Below are 19,376 nucleotides of genomic sequence, written 5' to 3'. Positions count from 1 at the left end.
AAGCAACGAAACATATAGAGAAATATATAAATATCAGAAATTACACCTATTTGAGCAACAAGAAACTATAAGAAGTAATTGAACTAAAGTGCACTAACAGGGGCCTGCGAACAGCGCCGGTGAGCTGCTCGGCCAATCAGTGCGCCGTGCTGAGTGGTGGCCTGAGTAAAAGCAACCATGAAACTTAAAAGTAAACCAAACATAGGCAAAGGGTCGACTTACAATGTGTGTAGAGATAAGCTCCAATGTGGAAACCAGCAGATTCACACCATGTGCCAATGTTGGCAGCTTAGCCCCCCATTACACCATCCCTAAAACAATCAAAGTTACCCACCAAGCAAACTGATAGCAAATTCGTGGTAACACAGGTGGAAACAATCCTTTTAAACATGTGGCGCAGTTCATCTACAAACACGTGACCACAAATTGTGCCAAGAAATACGTGACCCTCTGCAGTGAATCATATTGTGCTCACTCCCCATGCCTACTACGTGAAAATGATACCAAGCACTTCTCAGTCAATTATGCAAATCAATAGTGATAATCACAATTGTAAAAAGCACACAATGCAGTGAATGCTGCCTAAATTAACAATAAACTATGAGCTTTAACCCGATGATGCAGTCCAGACAAAAGTTTCCATGCACCCGGTCATTGAAAACAAAATGAAAAAGAAAAATTATCCAATGCTCCATTCGCCATTTGCTGTTTAAAGGGGACTCCTGCGTGCACAGTTAGAACTCGATATTCCCAGGAGGCCTCCGATGTGATGTAATATGTAACTGCTATTTCAAAGTCTCAGGGTGCAACATAACCAGGCCCGACAAAATAATATCTGAATGAATGCATGATGGTTGCACTCCATTATTTTCAAAAACTTTTCTTTAGATGATCGAGGGCATGAATTTCAGAAGCGGGACCCCAGCGTGACTGGATAATGTGTGCCTCTTTTAACCAACGTGCGAACGTCTTGGCAGGTGAATGCTGCGAGTGTGGGTGGCCCTGGGCCATACACGACTTCAAATTAAAACTAAAACCCACGGCTGCCTCCTACCTCAGTGTCTTGTCCAGCAAAGTCTGAGTGCGACTCCAGCTCGCAAGAGAAGAAAAAGTACTGCTCTGCCAGAGACGGGCGCGCTCTGAAAAACAAAGCTGCCGCCAGGCTCCTGACTTGGCTGCCTTGCAGCCTGGGGTGTCAATCACCCTGCACGTGATCACAGGGAAGCGCGCCTTAATAGAAAACGACGACGATGAGCTGCGAAAGACATCTTGGTGTGTTTATTAGTGATTCACCAGGCTGTCCTGCCAGCTCTCGAGTGCACCATTCATCAATCTATTCTATTTAATTTTCAGGCACAGTCACATGAACGCTTTCCATAGCGCAATTACCTCGTTGCTGCAGCTCCTTGTTATAGCACGTCTGGGGTGGTCGGAGGTCCCTAATTATGCTTGACTAATGCATTTAGTGCGATGATGCGGACACCTGCACTGGAATGCGTTAGTGTCACGCCGAATGCGTGACACTTGGCAGGGCTGAATTCATAAAAATTCAGGAATTTTGCTAACACAAGTTTATAGTTGTACAATAATAAACATAATTCTCCAAAACGTAAGCTGATCACTTTCTTCAAACAAAATAATTTTGAACACGCTTTTATTTTTAGTAAATGCATGGCGGGTGCTCTACTATCAATTTGCAGTTTTCATCCAGTATCCACATGTACTTTGGCCATACAAGGAAAGTGCCAACATCCCAAGCTAATGATACACACTAAATACTAAGAACTACCAACAATATATCGCCCAAACGAGGGTGGGCAGAGAGCACATCACCCTCACATGCATTTTTAATGAGGAGGCTTTTCTCTCACAATAAAATTAATGTTTGTACAAATGCCATTTTGACACCTCTATGTGCTGTACATAACGATGGTCACTGTAACTCAGCTTACCAAACTCAGAGGGAAGGTTGACATGGTACGCCGAGGGAATAACAAATGACTTCGAGGTCTTAAACAGATGTCAGGGTGAGCATGAAACCGACTATGATAAACCAAGCAATTAAAGGTGTATTTTGTTTAAAAGAACCATGACTTGTCGGAAAACACAATTTCTATTATGAAACAGGAACAATCAAAAGGTCTGAAAATGTCACAGTGATTACAAACTATATTACACAGACACGTATGTTGGAGAAAGGACCTGCAGGCCGTCTGAACAGAGATAATCTTCCCTTAATTGCAGGCCCCTTATCCCATTCCACCGAGACCTCTGTTTCACCTTTCAACAATAAAAAGAAACGTACTCACTGTCTCGTTCCTTGCCTCAAACTGGCTGAGGAAGTGCTTCTGCATCTGGAGCGTTCTTTCTAATAATTACAATTCACCATGGGCCAACCTGTGCACAAGGCACATAGCAGAACACTGCGCCGCCCTCGCCACATGCTGGTATGACAGCTATCCACATTTACCGAGGCCCACTCAAGAGGGGTGTGCACAATGCTTTCACTTTCGCATGTTAGACATGCGTAGTCGAGCCCGCTCAAGGCATCCAGAAAAGGTAAGCATGCTTTTAAAATGCTGCAGTGGAAACACAGAGCCAGCTTCAACATTTTAATTGCCTTTAGGTAACTTGTTGGGGGGGAGGCAGGGAAGCAGAAACCACCAGCCTCCATGTTTTTGGGATACCAGGGAAAAGACTGATTTTCAAGTCAGTCAGCCCAGTCCTGTTCTTTAAATAACTGAAAACATAACCTGTTTTCACAATCGAATTAATAGGTCCCCAGCCCCTGTAGGCCCCCAAACCATGACAACCCCCCCTCCCCCACGGCCCTGGCCTCCTCCCTTCTCAAAGGAATAGTGCCCTGAGGAGAATGCCTCTCTTAGGGCCCCCACCCTCTTTCCGGGCCTGGCTCCTGGCTTTGACTGAAGAGAAACAATGTAACATGTTACTTTGTTTCTCTTCAGTCAAAGGTCAGCAGCGCGAGGAGCTCAGGGCAGGCTGCAGACACTGCAGCTGCTTTTGAGAGAGAGACACACAGCTCTCTAGCGGAGAGCTGAGGGGGGCCCCCTTCATCTACTGAAGATTGGGGGTGCGGGGTTGTTTGTTATGCCCCTGGCTGGGTCCACTGTCATGTGCAACTTTGCACAGCAGGGCTAAACAGAAGAACAATATGCTAATGACCCGTCCAGGGTCCAGATCAACGCTAAGGAACTGGTGCTACCTGATATAAATCTAAGAAAGTGCCTCCCCATCAGTATCTTCCATCACCAGGACCAGACCTAAACTCTCTTCCACAGGTGGAGAGGTCCTAGCATGGCATGGAGGTCAGCTATTCAATGGGAGCCCACAGACCTGCAGAATACCTTGTGGAGCAACCCTCCCTTCAGCATAGCTGCCAAGGTTTGAGATTGCCAAGTGTGACATTTTAATAATTTCACTTGAATTATGAGTGACATTCCAACAAATATGAGTGACACTTTTTTGCAAGCAAAATCAAGCAATGAAGACTAGGAAAACATAAATATCTGCATTTACACCCATGTGAGAATCAAGTCACTTGAAGAAGATGTAAAAACTGCTGGAAAGCACCAGAAACGAAAGCATCTAGTGCCCCTTTTAAGCTGATCCTACTATAACGACATTGAGGACTCAGATCTGCACCACTCATTGACAGTATGCGCCGCACCACTACATACAAAAGGACGTATCTGTAAATTACAGCAAAGTCAGTTATAGTAATGTTGAAAATAAAATGTAAACGTTTATAAAAAAAATGCCGTCATGGAGATTAGATGCAGTCAGGGCATGTGCATAACGAGAGGGGTTCGACTCAACTAAAATGTGCTAGTGTCACTGCTAAGCAATTTCAAACCAGGCCGCCCTCTGCAACATGACTAACTTTCATAATGTAATGTGAATGCTGAGCCCGCACACTGCCCAGATGAACAGAGGGGCTCCTACACATATTTGTTTTGAATTATGGGCTGTCACAGCAATTACACCGACAAACAATCGCAGGCACTGACCAAGTAAAGTAATTGGAGCGGTAGCACTGTTGGCGCACTAGCGCTATTAATAAAATGTAAAGTACACTGAAAAGAGATACCTCGCTGAGGCACAACTTACTTTGAGCGGACTTGAGTAACGTCAATTGTGCAGGCCGCACCTCACTGCAACGACTCCCACCTTAGCAAGCACTGGCCCGGGCATAATTAAATTGTGTAGCTCAGCAGCAGCTGGTGTACTGCTGCGGAATAACTCCTGAGGCTGCTGATCCAGCAGTCGGGACCCACGTGTTTCGACTGAAATAACTCGGACGGTCATGGTGTCAGCAGCGCACCGTTGCAGGCCACTCCTGTAGCCACTAGTTTATCTAAACTGCAGCCGCCGCTCCCCACTTGCGCCATAGCGTGCTTACTTTGTGAGGCGAGTAGAGCGACAATGATGTTCAGTTGCACACCCACCGATCGGATCTCATACAGTCTCGGCTACCATGAAAGTCCATGAAAGTACAGGAATTACACCCATAGGTTAATCCATTGTGAAGTATTAATCTGCCCCGCAGCGCGGTCGGCCCGGCCGTGCAGAAGGTGCGATCAGCTTGCTGGGCAGCCGAGTGCCATAATTCCAGCGCCGCCAGATAAACATTGAGCAACCGACCTCCACCTGAATTTCTTTACAAAATGTAACACTCCCGGCGCGCACCCTCGAAGCAGGACGTGACGTCGCGTCCCCACACGGCGCCAGGGCCGTTGCCGTTCATAATTTTAACTGCGGCAGCCAGGCGGCAGGCAGGGCCCGGGCCCGGATCTCCAGGCAGCAGGGTAGATCAAATGTAAAATTGTAGCACTGAGAGCAGTGCACGGGACGTCGGATCTTTAACTGTTTATAGTGAGTCTGCTGTGCCCGGGCCGGGGGAATAGCACACAGGTGTCAGGGGAGCAGGCGCGCACGCTAGCATTTGGCGTAGGCTAATGCAGCCAGTTTCAGCGCTGACAGGTCATAAGCAAAAATGCGTGACAATGCATTTCAGTGCGGTGATGCGGGAACACCGCACTGAAATGCGTTAGCGTCACGCCTGATGCGTGATACTTGGCAGGACTGCTTCAGTAAAAGAGAGTGCATATTGGCCCTCACATGCAGGGCTGCTAGGGGCAGGTAATGAGTGCACAGGGCAGAGACCAAAGAGCACGAATACCAGTGCCACTGTAGATTAAGCAATACAAAGCGAGGGCAGCACTGGGCCAGGTCACTGGTAGACATGGGCAGCAGTGGAGAGGCACCACTATACCTGAAATCACAGAGAAGGCATTCCGGTACGCAACCATAAAATGAGACCATTGCATGACAGAGTGGGCATATTGCAAGTTCCTTAGGCATAAACCTAAAACCTGGAGTGGTCCGATTGGGAGTCAGAAAGGGGGAGGTCGAATGGGTAGAAAAGAGGCTTGAATGGTGCCTGATAGTGAGGATTTCAAAGAGCTCAATCAATACGCTCACTCTGTTAGTGGTCAACTTCTATTGTTTAACACTGAACTAACACTTCGGGGCATATTTATGAGTTCTGGGGGTATACAACCTTTACAACGCAACTTTTACAACGACCTACCATTACCACGCATTTTTTACAACGCAGGATCCATTACAACGCATACCATTACAACGCATGTATTTACAACGCAGGTACCTTTACAACGCATACCATTACAACGTAAGTATTGGTAAGTATATAATTTTATTAAAAATATTATAAGTTTGGGTTTTTGGGTAAAGGGGTATTTTTAGGGTTCAGGGTCAGTTTTCAGTTTTTGGGTAAAGGGGTATTTTTAGGGTTTAGGGTCAGTTTTCAGTTTTTGGGTAAAGGGGTATTTTTAGGGTTCAGGGTCAGTTTTCAGTTTTTGGGTAAAGGGGTATTTTTAGCGTTCAGGGTCAGTTTTCAGTTTTTGGGTAAAGGGGTATTTTTAGGGTTCAGGGTCAGTTTTCAGTTTTTGGGTAAAGGGGTATTTTTAGGGTTCAGGGTCAGTTTTCAGTTTTTGGGTAAAGGGGTATTTTTAGGGTTCAGGGTCAGTTTTCAGTTTTTGGGTAAAAGGGATTTTTAGGGTTCAGGGTCAGTTTTCAGTTTTTGGGTAAAGGGGTATTTTTAGGATTCAGGGTCAGTTTTCAGTTTTTGGGTAAAGGGGTATTTTTAGGGTTCAGGGTCAGTTTTCAGTTTTTGGGTACAGGGGTATTTTTAGGGTTCAGGGTCAGTTTTCAGTTTTTGGGTAAAGGGGTATTTTTAGGGTTCAGGGTCAGTTTTCAGTTTTTGGGTAAAGGGGTATTTTTAGGGTTCAGGGTTAGTTTGGGGTTTTTGGGGTACAGGGGTATTTTTAGGGTTCAGGGTCAGTTTTGGGTTTTTGGGTAAAGGGGTATTTTTAGGGTTTAGGGTCAGTTTTGGGTTTTTGGGTAAAGGGGTATTTTTAGGGTTCAGGGTCAGTTTTGGGTTTTTGGGTAAAGGGGTATTTTTAGGGTTTAGAGTCAGTTTTGGGTTTTTGGGTAAAGGGGTATTTTTAGGGTTCAGGGTCAGTTTTGGGTTTTTGGGTAAAGGGGTACAGGGTAAAAAGTAAATATAATTAAATTTAAATTACATTAAATTAAATTGATTACATTAAATTACATTAATTAAATTAAATTAAATTAAATTAAATTAATTAAATTAAATTAAATTACATTACATTATATTAATTTTAATTAAATTACATTTTAAAAAATATTATATACTTACCAATACTTACGTTGTAATGGTATGCGTTGTAAAGGTACCTGCGTTGTAAATACATGCGTTGTAATGGTATGCGTTGTAATGGATCCTGCGTTGTAAAAAATGCGTGGTAATGGTAGGCGTGGTAAAAGTATGCGTTGTAACGTCATACATCCGTTCTGGGTCATCTCTGCAAATCAGCAGGGATGCGCCAGAACAAATGCGTCATGCAAAACTACCCTTGCGTCACGGCGGATGTGCCGCATTTACAATGCGGCGCGCCGTGGCGCAAGGGTAGGCAGATGCGTGAAGCATCTCGTGACGTAAGGGCGGCGCATCGCTGGAGTCGCGTCGCAAGTGCGACGCGACTCCAGCAATGCTCGGGTGTGCCTTATACTTAACGTGCTGCGTCAGTCTTTACGCCTGCTCCAAGCAGGCGTAAGGAATTGAGGTAGCAGCGTCGCACAAGTGCCTGCGTGACATCTTGTAAATGTCACGCAGGCACTTTTGCGAGGCGCACCTGCCCAGGAACGCTAACCCTGCGCCGGAACGCCCACATGTGGCGCAGGGCTTTACAACGTGACGCATCTGCCTAGATGCGTCACGTTGTAAATGGGTCGCAGGGATGCACCACGTTTACGCCGCCATTGCGTGATGCAACGGCGGCGTAAACGTGGCGCAAGTCCAACATAAATCTGCCCTTTCATATTTATAAAAGCATTTCAGAGAACTTTGTTGTCCTGTGCAAAAAGCAATAAACTAATTCACACTAAACCTCTAGACGTGACAGAAACATAGTCAAGAATAGTACAATTAAGTCATGGCACTTCTCCACATAACTATCTGCAACAAAAAAAAAAGAAACTGCAATGCAATAGGTATCACATTTGCGAGTGTTAACACTATTTGCCAATGGCTTTGTAAATGACAATTAATTTTACCTATATTTTGGGTTTGCAGTGTAGTGGATGTATGTGTTGTGGAGTGGGATTATCTGGGTTGTATTGGAATTGTTAGTTGTGAAATTGTGTGGGTTAGAATTGTGTGCTGTGAAGTGTATTTATGTAGTGGAATTATGTGGCATGGTGAATAGATACGGGTGAGAGCTGCACAGAATAGATAGAAAGGAAGATAGAGAGTGATGGGTATTGTGTGCAGGAAGTAGTGAATGAACTAGAGATAGAGGAGCAGAAAGAATATTTGAGAAAGAGACATGAAGTACATTGTCCTGAGTGCTGTGCAAGCTAGAGATTAAAGAGGTATACACTTAATACACTGGGCCATGCGGTCTAATTCAGAAGTACATGCAATGATGTTATATAGTTTCTTGGTGCAAATGAACAGATCCTGGTGGGAAGTTAATGGCAAAAGGAGAATCTGTAGTGTAGTTCCTATAGTACCCCTGTAGGACCTGTGCTTTTGAAAACATACACTGTGGGTCTGGTGGTAGACTGATTTTGTGCTCCCCCACCGCGTATGTTGGCCTTATTTGCATTAGCTAGCTCACAGTTCCACTAGAATCTCCTTTTATCAGAAAGATTCATTTTTGGCAACCTCAGAACATAACAACCCTGATTCCTCAGAGTCATGGAAACAATAAACTACTTTTCACCCAGTCACTTGTGCTTGCTCATTTGGTCTCAGATACATGGAAGAAACAGTCGAGCATGTTTCCAATAAGAATTTATTGCACTGTTGTTCTTCTAGTGTAAAATATATGTGCTGCTACAACTGTTACACAGTAGAAGAGATATAGGATCAGCAGTACAGTTAATGAAAAGGAATAGTACAGTTCTACCATTTTGCACTAGTCATAAAAATATACATGAATATAAAATGCATTTATAAAATAAAGCGGATACTCCTACGATGCCTGTCTAGATGTATCTAAGTGTACCTAGCATGTGAGTAGGTGCGAAAGAGCTAATAAGCCTAGGAGCCAAGAATCCCATTAGGATTTAGTCAAACCCCATTACCTGAATAATAAGAGTGTGGGTCCTTGTCCTGGTCTTGAGTTGGAAACCCCGCAAAGGATGTTTAGACCACTGTCAGCTGGAGTGACTGCATGCAGGAGCCTCAGCGTCTCTGGTGAGTGTGTCGGCCTTGAAGTCTCGGTTCCCTCTAACTACTGATAGCAAGAGGTGCTGTATTTATAGAGTCCCTTTGCCCCTTGCGTGTGTGTTAGCCATTGTTTAGTATGAGGATGACATATGGGATTAAACCTTGTGCGTAGATGAGAGGTGAAGTATACCCCCGGGTAGTGTCCTCATAAATTATTCATTGTGCAATTGATGACGTCTTAGTCTTATTGATTGGGAAAAACCCTCCCTCTGCATGGAACTAGGTGAAAGGTTTAGTCCATAAAAGGCGTCAATCCTTATAAGACGTTCTGTCCCTATAAGGCGTTCTGTCCTTATTAAGAGTTATATCCTATAAGGCTCGCTCATGTGAAATGTAGGGGAGATGATGTAGGGAAAGGGTACAATGTTCCCTGGACCTATATTAGAGTAGCTATATGAAACATAACAAATCCTGATGATGAATGTGGAATTTTTAAAGCTCCTTAGGTGTGCCACGAGCTAACCAGTACTTTAATAAGGTATTGTTTATTGTAAGTGGAACACAAAACTGTTTCAGAATCTCTGTTCATGTTGATTAAATGATGCTTAACAAAGTAACATTATCACTAGAATAGGTAATGTGTAGAGTGATGTGTAAGGATTGTATGGTTGTGTGTAATCTGTAAAAAGAGGAGGCAGGTGGTCGTGGATGGTGTTATGCAAGGATGAAATGTGCCTTTTAGCTATAACAGCTTATTTGTGTGCCACTAAACTCACAGCCTTTCAAAGTGTACATCCCTACTGCGCAGACTAAGGCAGACTTGAGTCTGAGTCTTTGGAGGGGATCAGGTGGGGAGAAGAACCATTATCTTTACTTTGATGTAAATTCTGCAAGCCACACAGTCGGGCTTTTCAATGAGTCGAAACTTAATAGAAAGCAGGGTAGATGGCACACGGTTACAGGTGAGTTACAAGAGCCGAGTAGGTAATTCACCCACAACCCTGTGATGTCCCATCAACTTTTTTATCTTGCGATGCTTACTAGAGACCCTTACGGGTGATTGTGCGCTTTACAAATGTGGACTTTACTTTACTTTACCATGCGAGTGAAAACGAGAAAAAGAAAATGATCCAATAGAGGAAAAGAAGAAATGGTGTTGCACAGAAATTACAGTTTTGCGAACATTCATCATTTATTTACGTATCACAAAGTAAAAATGTATTTTAACTAGTCTGCTATGGCTGCTCCCAGGGCTGAGGAAAAAGTCTAGCAAGTGAGCTACCAGACCCCCTTCCCATCAGACGTTTTGGTAGCATGGAGCAACAGTGATGGGCGCGTGACCAGGCCATGATCTGCCTCCAACATGGCAAATCTATACTGAATAAATAGCCTAGTCGAATAAGGGCAGAACAGGTAGGTTACAGTAACTACAAACAAGTGAAGGAAGGCATGACTGACCAGACCAGTTACAAACTTATATCCAGGCCAACTGGAATTGTGCCATTTTTGCGGCTGTGGGTTTTCTGCATAATTATGGCGATGCCACATTTGTCACATAGCATGTCTTCTTCTGCAATATCTGCAGATTTTTACAAAAAAATGTTTCTGGTTCAAATGGATCAAAAGTTGCATCACATGGCAGCACGTGTTGCTGCTCAGTAAAAGGCTTTTTCTAAAGGATGACCGGTTACCTTTCTGTTGCTTGTTACTATATTTGGGAGTTAACCATGCAGCAAGCCCTTTGGAAAGTTTATCTGGTCACCTAATATTTGTGGATTTCTGCAGTCAGGTGTTTACCTTGCACTGAAAAGTTGAAACTTTGGCTCAGAAAATATTCTTGTGTGCTAAAAAAATAATATAGTGTAATAATGATGTGCAAAATGTGCTGCATAATTTAGTCAATCCTCCATAATCCGATATTGGATTAGTAGTTCACAAAAAGGCAGACTAAGCATCGCTCGAAGTAAAAACCTAGATCCAGAAAAACGAGGGAAAAAAGGCACATCACCTGCTATATTTTGATTCTTAAAGGTCAATAGTTTTAAACAAAAGAACCTTTGGTAGCCAAGCAAAGATACTCCCTTCCCCCACTAAAAATTAAGCATTCTCCAATATTATACTCACATAAAGAATTACAAGAGTGAGTTTATATGCTATGTAAGAGAAGATGAACAGAGAATTCAAAATAGATAGGTTGTGATTAAAATCTTAATGAGATGTGGCTACTCATCATCATCATCATCTTTATTTGATCATATTAAAAATAACCACAAAAGCACATATAAACACATCAATAAAAAGATATTATTACAAAATATTATCCTTTAAAATTACAAATAGTTCTTCACAATCCTGGCATAAAATGAGAATGCATAAAAAATACAAAAGATAAGACATTTCATATCGCGGATCTGGTTACATTGTAATTACTGATCAAACTCAGTGGGCTACATGTCATCCCCTTCCTTTTCCTCATGCAGGCCCATAAGAATGTTGCTACAGAGTTGCAAACTAAAGGGTCGGGCAATGTTTTTAGAAAGAATAGTGGCTACTCAGTGTGTTTCATCTCAAAGGCCTCTGAGAAGCACATCCTTTTGCAATGTATTGTTTTTGATGGTAACCGAAACAAGCTTTGGTTGGGAGAGGGTCAGGAGATTTTTGTGTCAAGATTTCAGCCACTGCATTCGCTGAATTAAACAAGAACATGTTTTCCTACACAACAAGAACATGTTTTCCTTTGCACAACTCTTCTGTCATTTCTAGGCACAGCAAATAACTGGTGTTACCATTAGCCAAATTAACGGGACCCTCACATGATAGTAGCCACCCTCTTAAATAACATGCCTTATTAACGATTACATTCACTGGTACCACACGCAACAGTAGCAAGAGTGCCTTGCGCCCTAATGTAATCAGGCAGCATGCCACCTTCCAACTCCAACCACGTTGCTTAGCAAGAAATAGCCATAACTAAGATCCAGTGGTCCCTTGCACCATGGTGCCACTACACTGCTGTATTAATGACAGTTACACCTCTGAACAAGCTCTTATCATTCTCAAAACAAGCATCTTCTGCAGACAGAACACGCCCACTATTTGTGCCAGAGGCATAGATACCCATGTAAATGCAATGACCCCCATTCCAACCCAACCTGAAAGCCACACTGCCTCTAAAGAGATTACATAAAGGTTGATGAAGATGTAGTGAATAAGGTAAGGTGATCAAAAAAGCCTTTCTCATGTGCAGATTTACGAACCAACCACAGCTAAATTGTGTTCTGTAGTACAGAGCATGCAGGCACACAGCCCACTGCTTTACTAGCCTAAATTGTTCTTTAACATGTTCCTAGGGAATTTTGTAAAATAAATGTCAAACTTAATCACACAACCCTGTGCCATACATTTACTTAAACACACAACACTGCTACCAGATGGGAGGGCTGTTAATATGACGAAGGCCTTCACAACAGTCTGCAGTCCGTTCTTGCTGTCAGTGGGCCCAAACACCGCACCACACCCCACAGAGGAATGAATGTGCATAGAGAGCAAGGCACGGTCACAGGATGCTGATCTTGCACTAAGACATCACACAAGTTTAAACATAGAAAGAAGAAGAAAATTTAACACAGGCCTAACATATATACCCCTCACTAATTGCCAAGTCGCCAATAATAAAGGTCGAAAGGGACAATGCCTGGCTAGCCATCCCCCACCCACCCATTTAGATGACTTCCATCAACAACAACTGTGGCAGCAATAGCTGCAACACACAAGAACGTGGCGCTTAAGGACAGCACTTGCTCCAGTTCAAACTTTCAATTAGAGCTGTATGTTATTTTTCTCAAGCCTGGTCGCTCAATGTAGGACAGGTGGCGCAGGAGATCATAGTCCGCGTTCCCCTACTAAACAGAGCGGTTTCCATTAAGAGGACACCTGGGAAAGAGTGCGATCCTCAACAATGAAGTTGCTGGCTCTGACTACTTCGATCAACATGAACACATGCACATCCAAGGTCTGACGAGTCAGCCTTGCTCACCCCAAGCACTAAAAATGTGAAACACTGCCATGGTGATCAGGGCTACCTCTGGCATGGAGAGCAGCAAAAACCCTTGACTACTCATCTATCCTTAGCTGAAAACATACAATTTGGGCGAGTCGTCACGCCAAAGAAATGAAAGGCGCGCAGCTGGCTTTTATGAAGATCAAGCACAGATTACCGTGCTGCATTACAAAACTATAATTTACATTTTCTTTAAAGGTTTGGCGAGGTGCAAAGTAAAAGAAAGGCGCATGGCCACAATGGCTAAAGCGCGGGTGCCGAGCTATTTAAAAAGAAGAAAACCATACCATGACATGCCGGCCATGGATTGGGAGGGGAGGGAGCTGGAAAAAAAACATGAATATTTAAAATCCAGGTAGGAAGAAGAGCGGGTGGATGCCAGCTGTGGTGCTGCTTTAAAGAAGCAGTGCTGTATTGGGCTGAATATAAAAGAAGCGGCCACCATTGCTATGCGCTCGCACAGCATGTCGTGCCTGCTTCTGCAAGATATTAATTAAGTAAATATTGACTCATAACACCCTCTGTGTCTCCATGAGGAGTCCATTGTCACTACGTATTGGGGATGTAGCAATCAGGGGCACACTTAGACCTACGGACGGCAATCAACGTCTGAAATGGTCCCAGATTTCCTCAGATAAATTCTACCGGGCAATAAAAGAATCTTGAGCTGGCACGGTGCACCACGGCAGGTTCCTCCCCAGGCAAGGTTATTGGTACCTATGAATTTATAGCCCATAAAGTTGGTGAAATTTTAACTATTCTGGCAGGTAGAATGGTTAGTTCTGGCCCCAGATGATTTGACGCATCCTGTTCCCAGGCTGCGAAAAATCTGAGGGAAACCTTTGCTGTTAAACAAAGAAATCCAACCCTGGTCCACACCCTCCGTAAAAAATATAAATTATCCCTGGCCAGACAGAAGGGTGCTTTGAAAAAGGAGGCTTGGAGAGAGTTGATCGATTCAAGTACCCTCAGGAATAGTTCCAGGTTCTGGAGCATTGTCAACAGCCCTCTCTTTGATCAGCAAATGGGGGGCCCTAGATGCGCATATCACCGAGGAGGAATGGGTACTTCATTTTAAATCAATGTTTGATAGCCCAACGGATCTTCCTTGCCCTTGCCAAAAAGGTCGGGATCCAAATGCCCCAGTAATGATCTTCGAACAAGGTGAGGTAGAGATTGGCATTGTAGGGCTATCCACTGACAAAGCGCCGGGCCCAGATGGCTTTCCCCCGGATCTGTTTAAGTCTGACCCTTTATTTTGGGCACCAGTACTTGTGGCTGTGTTTAATGCAGCCGCAAGGAATGGTTGCCCTCAGTTTTGGTAAATTTTGTACTATAAAATATAACTATAAAAAAATAATAAAACTATAAATCAAAAAAATGTTGATGTTGCCACTATGTACTAAAATATAAAAGTAAAGGTGTTGGAGGTGTGTCGTTAGAACTGTAGAGGTCGAGGGGGAATATTTCTTATAGTGTTTTTTTGCTTCTCCTCTCTTTCCCTGACCATTGTAGTAAACATAGAGGGGGTCCCATTCTTATGTTAATGCCCTCAGTTTTGGGCCACTTCCACTATAGTCCCTGTTTTTAAGAAGGGTGACAGGAATAGCACTCATTGCTATAGGCCTATCTCCCTCATTGATTCTGTGGTTACGGTTGTAGGTCGCATTCTCCTGGAGATATTATCTACCCGGGCGGAGGAGCATAAGATTTTGTCGGATGTCCAGTATAGATTCCGCCCGGGGAGATCAATGGTTGCCCAGTGCCTCAATCTTTCTATGTTACTGAGTAAATACACCGTTGCCGCCCCGGTACTGTCTATCTTGCCTTCATGGACTTGTCCTCCACTTTTGATTGTGTCAATAGGGTCAAATTGTGGCAGTCCATGAGAGCAATGGGAGTGGATAACAGCATTGTTAACTTTTTAGAGGATTTGCACAGGTCTACCATGGCCAATGTTAGGTTCTCTGAGGATCTCAGGGTTACCAGGGACCTGGAGATTAAGAGGGGAGTACGGCAAGGTTGTATCTTGGCCCCATTTGTATTCAATTTTTATATTAATGATCTGGATTGTGCACTGAGAGCCACGGGGTAGACTATCCGTGTGTAGGGAGGTGCGGCATTCCCGTCTAACTTTATGCTGACGTTGCTGTCCTTTTATCCAGGACATCACTAGGATTGCAAACTCTATTAAATGCATTCTCCAAATTCATGATGGATCAGAATTTGGCAATAAATAATGCAAAATCGTATATAATGCAAGTGGGTCAACAACCAAAAAAAAGTTTTCAATTTAGTGTTGGCCCTGCCAAAATCCCCAGCACGAACGTCTTTTCTTATTTAGGGGTTCTCATGGATGACCAGTTAAATTGGGGATCACTTATCTTGAGGAAAAGGGGGGACTTGTCTTGGGTGAATGCAGCAATTTTTAAATTTGCTTCTATAATAGGGAGGAAACCGATCGGATCCATGCTAAAAGTTTATCAAGCCAAAAGTGCTGCAGTACCTAGTTATGGAAGCGAAAACTGGGGTTATGCCGCTGCGGACCTCCTCCAGATTATCGAGAATAACTCTTTGAAGCCTCTGTTGAGTGTTCTGCTTGGTCTATCTAACCTAGAGGCCCATGAGGAGTTGGGGGTCCCCTTTTTAAATGACACCTTGGCGCTACGCCCTCTTGTGTTTTGGATGAAGTGTTCGTTGAATGAGGAGCTAACCCTTAACCATTTGATTTTAAGAGAGTGCATGCCTCTCGACTATGCAACCCGAATTCCTCGGCCAAATTACATTAAAAGTAGTCTGGAAAGGGCAGGGAGAGTCGATTATTTTTTAAAGCCCGAAACCATTGTCAAGAAAGATGTGGAATCAATTACAGTAGCCTTTTTAACTCAAAGGAAATTGGATAGGGACAAACAGGAGTTGCAGAAATCAAGTGTTCGTAGGTTTACAATGCTCAAAACAACCCGTCGACGAAGCCTTATCTTATGGGGTCCCTAACTATACATGAGAGGTTTTTACTAACCAGGTTTCGGATGAACCTTTTCCAACTCCTGCTAGCAAGGCCCAAGGGATGCAGTAGAGGTCAAGTGCTAGCACCCTGTGGCTGCGACAGTCAGTCTCCACAGGATTTGCTGCATTTTATGTTCATATGCAAGTTTTATAAAATCCCCCAAAAGCATTTTTTTTTGTTCCTATATTAGAGAAGACAAATTTTATTCAGGCTCTTCCTGTCCTTTTGTATTTGCAGCTGATAAAAGAGGACTGTTTACCCTTCATTGTGGGATATCTAAAATCTACTGTGAAAACCAGGGCCTGCCTAGTTGCATAGTTAACGTAAGAATAAATAGGATCTTAACAAGTTGTGAAGGCTCAGTTTACAGTACAAGGTTAAATATTCAAGGGAGTGTTGTCTCTCATGGCACATTGCACTTTATGATTACATGTTATGTTTACAGATCAAACTGTGGGGGCTGTGCAAGTGGTTTTATTCGTAACCTGTGTTTTAACTAATTTGTTTTTTATGTATTAGTATGTTTTATGTCTTCCATGGCACATCACACTTTATGATTGCGCTTTATGTTTATAGATCACATTGGGAAGGCTGTGCAAGAGGTTTAATTCTTAACACGTGTTTTTAACAAACCTGTTTTTTATGTATTTGCATGTTTTAACTTTTATGATTTTTCCTTGGTGAAACCGAATAAAGTTTATTTGAATTGAAGTAAATAGTTCTCTAAAACTGCTAGTGAAAGTTAGAGAGTAAAGACACATGTAAGAGGGGCTGTACCTCTGGGAGGTAACAACAGGAAAGATGAGGTACTAAGGAGGTACTACTAAGCCTACTGACAAATCAAAAGCCATAATTTACAAAGGACAGGAAGAGGAGCCAATTGAAAAGATGTGCACAGCTTAATGCCAATATCCTGAATACTGAAAAAACAACAAGTTTGCCTATACCACTAAACTATTTTAAGCTATTCTTCTTGCTAATTGGTCAAACACAATTCTTTTCTGTTTGCACCGGTATTTTTATTTATACTCTTTGATTAAATTTTTGTGTAGTTTTTCAAATTTTCATATATTTGTCTGAAAAGGAGAAAATATGTACACAATTTTTACACACAAATATATATATATACAGATATTTACAAAAAATCATTTACAGTCCACATTTTGACTAAGACATACATGACATATTACATCAATAATACAAAAAACTTTACACAAGAAAACAAACAAACAATTATAACCTTTTTGAATTGCAACTGATTGAATCAATATCCAATTATACGACTCAATTTTTCAAAAGGAGCAATAAACCAAATTTTAGCACATTACATTGATAGCAAAAACTTAATTAAAGATATCCCTAAACAACAATAATGGTTTCTTCTATTTCTTGTGCTCCTTTTGCTTGTGCCGACTCGTTTCAAGTCAAGGGCATTGAGTAGCTAGACTCTCATCAGGGCTTCCTCTATTTTCTGTATATAGTGTAAGAAAAAAGATATATTTACCATTTGGCTCTGCCAACTTCTCTTCAATATTTTACACCAACTCTATGTAGCACTTCCAATTGTACCTGAGTGATAAACTGGAGAGCTTTTCTGTTTTAATTGCGGGCTCTCCTCAAGCTCTAGCTTTTGTGATTCAAATTTGGGGTTCACGTTCTGATGTCAAGGTGACCTAATTTTAAACCTGTAAAACATACGAATATTTTTTGCAAAGACTTTCTCTGGGAAGTAATCTCTTTACGTGCTGCTATTTAGCTCAGATCGTAGTGCCTACCTCAAATGTATTTTTCATTTCATTTACCCTGGTCGCTACTTATTGCCGTCAGCGGGGCCACAATCCCTTCGTTTTCTCAATTTACCGAGAAATCAATAGCTGTTGTTAAATAGCAAGTGACCTCCATTACGGACTCTTTCTTAAAAATGCAAATGCGTTGCACGTACCTCACGGGTCACCATGTCACACTTGTTTTTACTTCAAGGTGAAAAGTGTTATTCATTTCCTCCACCGCATCCGTTTAGAGGACCAAGCTGGCGAAAGAAAGGTGTAATTGTAATACTCCTATTCGCTACATTTGTATCACTTTAAACCCAAACCCCGTTTGAAACAAACGGTGCATTCGCATACCTTATAAAAGCGCTTTCACGAATTACGCTGCTGTTTTGGGGCCGTGTTCTTTAATTCCACAATACCTAATGCGAGAAAAGGAATCCGTTTTAGGTGTCTGTTAAAACCGCAACTGGCTTCACTACGATTTAGGCTCAAATCTACAAAATATTACCTTCGTGGCATGCAAGGGTGCACGATTCACTGCTTTACGAACGCTGAAAGCGGACATCTTTGAAGCCCCTTTATGCTAGTGGATTGAATTATGGGAGTTGGAACACCTCATCTACGGAGCGGTTCCATTTAACTCGAGGAGTTGGTGGTTCCCGTGCCACTCATTACAAATAAAAACAATTGCCATAATGGGGGCTCTGGGGCCAGGAAGCCATTACCCTATCGTATGGCAGACAAGGTTAAATTGAGACTCCGCTATCAATTGCCCTGAATTATGGGAAATGTAGTGCATGTTTAAGGGAAGTGGCTCTATTAGGCTGAAAGCCTTTTTGCTAACCAACAACCGATAGCAAATATTGAGGTGACTGGACTTAGAAATAAATCACAATTCGTTCCCTCCCAGAATATTCCTAAACAAATATGTGCCTTTGAGCAGGCAATATTGTCCTCTTTAACTAAAATGGAAAAAACTAAAAAGTTTGTACAACAAAATATTAGCCCTAAACAATGAGCGGCTATCAAAGGTTTGAAAGAAGACACCTCGGTAATTATTAAACAAGCCAACAAAGGCAGAGCAGTAATTATCTGGCCCCGTGACATGTATTTAAATGAGGGCAGAAAGCAGGTTAACAATAATACCTGGTACCGACAGGTTCAAGAAGATCCAGTCATACAGATACAGGGGAGGATTTCTGACATCTTTGATATAGGCAAAGAAAAGGGATTCTTGGGAACACGATTTCCTAGTGAAGAAATTTCCCAGAATCCCAATCCTATATTTCTTGCCTAAAATTCAAAAAAACCTCAATGACCCTCCAGGCAGGCCAATAGTTTCGGGATGCGACTCTTGCTTAGAACCCATCTCCAAATATGTCGACTTCTTTTTAAAGCCATTATTGAAAGAGGTGAATTCATACCTAAGGGACACTACAGACTTTCTCACAAAGGTTGAAGGAACTACCTTTGATGAACACACTCAAATAATGGTAACAATGGACATGACATCCCTATACAAGCAGATCCCGCAGGACAAGGTGTTGGAAGTGATGGAATTGTATGTAGACAGCAGAGAGAGACCGCATCGTGTTCCAACATCATTCATTCTAAAATTGGCTGAAATTGCTCTTAAAAAGAACTATTTTAAGTTTGAAGACCATTTATTTATGCAGGTTAAAGGTACTGTGATGGGGTGTACTTATGCCCCAGGGATGGCAGTGCTGTATATGGCCC

The sequence above is a fragment of the Lissotriton helveticus genome, chromosome 11, assembly GCF_964261635.1.
Source record: "Lissotriton helveticus chromosome 11, aLisHel1.1, whole genome shotgun sequence".
NCBI classification, from domain to species: Eukaryota; Metazoa; Chordata; class Amphibia; order Caudata; family Salamandridae; genus Lissotriton; species Lissotriton helveticus.
This window is presented reverse-complemented; position numbering follows the sequence as displayed.